Below are 6,158 nucleotides of genomic sequence, written 5' to 3'. Positions count from 1 at the left end.
GGCCCAGGTGATGCAAGCCAGCACACATCTGTGCAGTCACACCTGGGGATGGTCGTGCAGGTCCCACACTGAACCCCGACGGCTTCGAGAGAGAACTGGGCAGGAAGACAGTGCCACTGGTGAATGGGGGAGGAAAGCGGGGGGCCATTAACACAGGTCGGCAGGACCCCAGGAAGAGGTAGCTGCTGCTGGAATCACACAGGTGTGAGCGGTGATGACCCGGCCCAGCTCGAGAAGGCTGAGGCTCAGGCAGGGGGCGAGGGGCCTGAGCACTGCTGCTGCCTCTGCCCTGGGGCATCCCGCTCCTCCCTTGGGTTGCCCCGCAGGGATGGAGGGATCTGAAAACAACCTGGCGAGACTGCAAAAGGGGTACCGGGTGGTTGGGTCTCAGCGCACTGCCCCCGCTGAGTTTGCGCACTTCCTCATGGGGCTGAGAAGTAGCCACGGGTCCCTGAACACCAACACAGACACAGGAAGTGCCCAAAGGGCCAGTGCCTCCACGGTGCCTACAAGGGAGACACAACGTTACAGGCGTGAAGACCTCGGTGACACGGGCATCACTGTATGGAGAGCACGAGTGGGTTCAGCTGTGAGGACGGGCTGGGGACCACTGGGAGGGAGCCCGTGGGAATCGGCAGGACGGGCTACAAGACCCAACCCAGGATGCCCAGGAAAGAGGCAGTCCAGGTCAAGCTATCGAGGAGGCTGAGCCCCACAGATTGGGTGAGACAGTCCTGGGTCATCAGCATCCCACTCAGAATAGACCGGCTGTTCCTTTCTGACGGTCAGGACAACGAGCCAGCCCCAGGGGCTCAGAGCAACCTCAGGTAGAGGAATGGTGGAGCGAGACCTTGAAAGGCCGAGGATTTGAAAGGCTAAGGAGCTTGAGCTCTCCGCCTGGGAAGCTGTTCGAAGATGGGACTGATGAGCAGCACGGAGCAAGCGGCTCACCGCACCCCTCTGCTGGCCGGTCACCCCTGGGGCTCTTGGGAAAGATGAGCCCAGAGTGGACGGGGCGGCGCCCTCCGCCTGCTTGTGCTCTGCTTGATGCCCCATGCGTGAGTGCCACAGTGGTTCAGTGGCCCCTTTAAAAAAGCACAGAGAAGGGAGCCGTTTGCAGAGGAATGGCCCAGTTACAGACGGAGCCCCACTGCAGCGTTAGCATCCCGGATCTTACGAAGACTCTTGGGAGAGTCCCTGAGAATCGTCCAGGATGCTGTGGTGAATGCAGGCTCTGGCCAGGCTTCATTCCTGAAAATTCACAGAGCTGGTACATTCACAGGGAGAACCAGACGCATTTCCACATGACATTCCTGATGAATTTCAAGATGCGGGGCACACGCCTCCCGCAGGGCCTGAGCGCTGGCTGTGACCTCTGGACATCCCTGAGGCCCACTGGCTCCCTCCAGTTTCAAGCTTTTGCTCAAATGCCACCCTCTCAGTGAGGTCAATTCTGCCACCTTATTCCATGCCACGCCCCGCGTCCTATTTCCAATCTCCCTTTGGAGCCTCTGCTTTCCCCCCTTTTCCCTGTGGCAAGTTTCACCCCTAAAACCTCCAACAATGGACCGCCTCCTCGGTTGCCAATCATACTAGTCATAATATTAATACAGCATCAACTATCATATTGTTCGCTGGACAGGGTGGTTTTGTTCAGCGATGTTTTCCAAGCGACCCACACGGTGCCTGGCACGTCGTGACTGCCGGTTGCCGGGTGCTGGCTGCTCACGGTGACCTTCCAGACAGCAGGTTGAAATGGTGCCCGTCCTGCAAGACGGATGTCTCAGTGGAGGTTTTGTGTTCAACCTTCCCCTATTTCCACGGACCCCCTACATTATCCAACGCATCCTTTTCCACCCATTGGTTTTTCTTTATCCGATGAGACGCCCAAAGTTAAGCAAGACAAAGTCCTGCCGTTCCTGCTTCTAGGAAGCATGCCGGCCCCATTTCTCCGGGGACTGGTTTGCTCACCCTCGCGGCAGCCTGAGAGTACTTCGTGTTCTTCTCCAGCACCGTTCTAAGAGGGGCTCAGCAAATATGTGTTGATTTCATGAATAAAAGCCCTGAAAGCCCGCTGGAAACCAAGCATATTGATCTCTCAGCTTTCTCACTGGCGGGCCAGGAATGCGGTGGTGACCTGCTCACAGAAGGCTCAATGGAAGGGATTGGATTCCACTTCTTTCCAAGAGAAAACCTCCCGAGAAGCAGCCAGGGGTCAAACTTAGGGCTCCAGGTTCAAAGAGCCATAGAAGCTGTGCGCTCCTGCCCCGTGGGACACTGGTTGGGAATTCCCAAAGGATCAGGCAGGGGTCAGCCTCCTCTTGCTCTCTGGCTGAGTCACATAGCTGCCAACAGAATAAGAGGCCCAGGAAGGCATGGCGGGGCTTGAAGGTGAATGACACCCAGGCCCAAGAAGATGTCTGCCCAGGCGGCTGGCACCTCTAGCTGTCCACCCACCATTGCAGTTTGTGGAGGCAGGGACTTGGCTCTCCCGACGAGCTAGAGACATTGAGCACCTGGTCGAGTGGTGGAGGAAGCCCCCGCATGAGGAAGCGTCCCCTCACTCGGCTCGCAGAAACATCACGGCCGGAGGAACCATCGATCGATCGAGAGAGCATTTTAAAACAGCAAAATCAATGTCCCCCGGGGGACGGGAGATACCGTCCTCTCCACAGAAGAACAAGCCATTATCAGAGCGATAAGAAGGACAAGCGTGACGGCAGAAACTCACGTCTGAATGAATCAAGGAGCAGCAGAACGGACATGAGCCACAAATGAGTGAGCGTCGAGCGCGCACTGAGCCATTTTCCTGATCGGCATCCTGAAAGAGTGGGCCAGTGGACGCGTTGAAAGAGGAATTAATAAGGAACGAGGACACCGATTCTGAAGTTCCAAATCCACTGAGAAACATCCCATAAAGGATTTGAGAGAGTTGTCCACCCCTGCTACTGAGTCACCTCTGGCTCACAGGGACCCGGTGCCACGGGAGCAGGCAGCCTTCCCATTCTCCCTCAGAGTGGCTGGGGGCCTTGAACTCCCAACCCTGCCGTTCGCAGCCCAATGCCTGCCCCACCTGAGAAAGGCACTGAGGCTGCTCCTTTGGGCGCAGAGGGGGTGCAACTGTCCCAGCAAGGAGAGAAGACGATTTTCCAGACCTTACCGAAGATGAGTCAAAAGCAAATATCCTCAAACCTCTGAGATACAGATTATATTTAATGATTTCAGGACCCAACAACCAACACACAAATCCAACTGGCCTCGGCTTTCTCATCGGCCATCTGGTTCCCAGGAAGCTGGAACGCCCCCTTGGAGGTTCAGAGGACGATCATTTCTAACTCAGAGCTCACTCTGGTCTCACATGGGAGCCCTCCTTTGGGGGTCAAGGTAAACTGAGAAGGCCGACAAGCATTTGGAGACTAGAATATTTACCACCGGTCAGAGCTCACTGGGAAATCATGGCAGTGGACGCACAGGCCTCTGACGGTGCCGCGTCTCGAGTCCTGAGACCTGTGGGTATGTGAGGTCACATGGCAAAGAGAGATGAAGGTCGCGGGTGAAATGAAGCCAGACAAACAAGCGTAGAGATAGCCCTGAGGTCCTTGGGTGGGGTCTTCCAAGAGGAAGAGGGAGGCACAGGAGCCTGCAGAGAGTCATGCAGCCCCGCTGGGACCTGGACTTTATCCCACGGAGACACTTCTGAACTTCAGACCCTACGACAAGGAGCTTTCCGTTGTGCATCCCGAAATGGACTGGGCCCTGGACACCGCCGTGGGACAGTAGAAGCCACCACGAGGAAGAAAGGGGAACAAGCCGGCAGCAGCTCCTGCTGTCAAACCCAAACCAGGGGTGGTCAGACCGCATGCCCAGCCGCGAGCTGCACATGAAGGCCCAGGCAGCGCGGAAAGTAGGGGTGGGGATGGGGACGGACCAGTTAGGAAGGAGTGGCGGACACTCTTTTTCTCCGGATGTTAGCAGCAGAGAGGGAGTTCCAGCGTGGCCACCTGGTGAAGTTCAGCATGAAAGCTCTTGGACACCGCTTCCTGGAGTCCAAAGGAGCGAAGGCCCAGCCTGGCCCAGGAGAGGACGCCATCCGCGCTGCTCGACCGCTCGACGGACGGCTGGTCAAGCTAGGTCACGGCCACTCTCGGCTGTGCAGGTTTGCCAGAACGCTTCACACGGAGAAGCAATAGCCCAGGGCAAAGGCTAAAAGAATAAACATTAGTTGGGAGTCAAATAGGGCTATGAGGAAGAGAGACCAAGAAGCAGCAGCCTAACTGTGAGTCTGGGTGGACGAGAGAAACAAAGCCAAGGGACTCACGTGTGTGTAAGGGAGAGCTTCATATCAAAGAGCAGTTGTAGATTGAGAAAAGATCCCAGCCCAGTCCAGGTCGAGTCCATCAGTCTGATATTAGCCCATATGTCCGATACCAGCCTATAAAGTCCTCTTCAGACTCATGCAACACATGCAGTGATGCGGAATGCAGGAAGATCACAAGCCAGGGGTGGAAAGTCTTGTGGATCCAGTGGCAGTGTAAGCATCTCAGCATGGCAGGGGTCTCCACGTGGCTGCTCCAGCTCCAGGGCTGTAGCGTAGCTCCGTGTGTCTTGTCATCAGGAAGACCAAGCAGAGAGTCGGTGTGTATCTGGTTTCCAGTGAGCTATTTATCCCGGAGCACCTCCAAATGAGGCCATCAAGCTGAGACCTCATAGACAGGATAGACTCCACCCCTTTGCAAGGCGACACCAGATTATGCAGCCACCACTCTAAACAAAATAGGGAGTCCTGATGGTGGTGTGCTTACGCCTTGGGCTGCGATCCTCATGGTCGGCAGTTCAAAACCACCAGCAGCTCCGGAGGAGCAAGACTGGGCTCTCTACTCCCATCAACAGTCACCGTCTCTCAGAAGCCCCCCGGGGCATTGCTGTGCGCCAGCATCAACTCGATGGGAGTGAGAAATGAGACCAAAGTGTTTTTCTCTGTTCTAAATGAAACCCAGCACTGGGAGGCCCAGAGTTTGGCATCTGTGAAGTGTGAACGGGGTCCCATTTTCTTCCCTCGGTCAAGGCCACGCGCATAGGGTGGGCCCTTGGTCACGGTGCCCCAGAACTCGGCCACGACACCTGTTTCAGGTAAGAGAAGAAGCAAGGGCAGAGAAAGGAGCTCCTGCCCCCGAAGGCTCCCTCACCTGTGACCTCTGACCTCGGCTTACCTTCCATTGACTCCAAGGCTTCCTGGGCCCGCCCAGCAACAAGAATGCATGTGGCCGCCCTGACGTCATGCTGGCCTATCTGAACAGGCATGATTCTCCTGCAACACAGACAACGTCCAAACCTCACGTCTTCACCAGAGCGTGTTTCTCACGTGCACAGAGTCTGCTGGGAGCCCACAACTCCCTATGGCAACACCCCTAACAAACCAAGTGTTTGCTCCGCATTCCATGCAGCGCCCCCTCACAACACCTTCACGTGTCTGTGAGCACCTGTGTTTGTGCCGTCAGACCAGGGGTAGAGGGCTGGGGAAGAAGAACACACCAATTATAGGCTTGCACCTGGAATGTCTCTTCTGCTCCCATTTTCCTGGAGACATGGGCCCGTGTAGCCGTGTCGGACGTCAAGGAAGACTCACATGCCTGCAAGGGGAGGAGAAGGAGACCCCAGGGAGCGGATTCCTGCCCCCTACATCCTGGCTCTGTTTACAAGGCAGAGAGAGAGTGGCTGTTGGGGAGCCTCTGCCACAACTCCTAAAATATTAAATTAAAGAAAATTCAACCAATTCGGCAGATGCGTGGGACAGGAGAGCAAAGATGTTCAATAGGTAGAAAGCCCAAAGATAGAAACACGTCTGTGCTTCATGAAAACAGATGGAATTCATCTATTGAAAGACTCTCACACGGGGTTAAACATTCAATTCTTGATCATGAATGTGCTTGAAGAAAAGGAAGCTGGAAGTTGAAATTAAAACACGGAACTAGATCAAGCAGGAGAGAGAGGTTAACCGTCAAGCAGGACACATTTAACACCTTCTTTCCCGAGACTCAGGGGCCCTGGGGGGTTAGTGATCAGACGTGTCTGCCAACCACAGGTCAACAGTTCCAAACCACTAGCCGCTCCTACAAAGGAAGTCAGTGCTTTCTACTCCCATCTCGGAAGCTCAAAGG

Source organism: Tenrec ecaudatus, chromosome 4 (assembly GCF_050624435.1).
Source record: "Tenrec ecaudatus isolate mTenEca1 chromosome 4, mTenEca1.hap1, whole genome shotgun sequence".
In the NCBI taxonomy this organism is placed as follows: Eukaryota; Metazoa; Chordata; class Mammalia; order Afrosoricida; family Tenrecidae; genus Tenrec; species Tenrec ecaudatus.
This window is presented reverse-complemented; position numbering follows the sequence as displayed.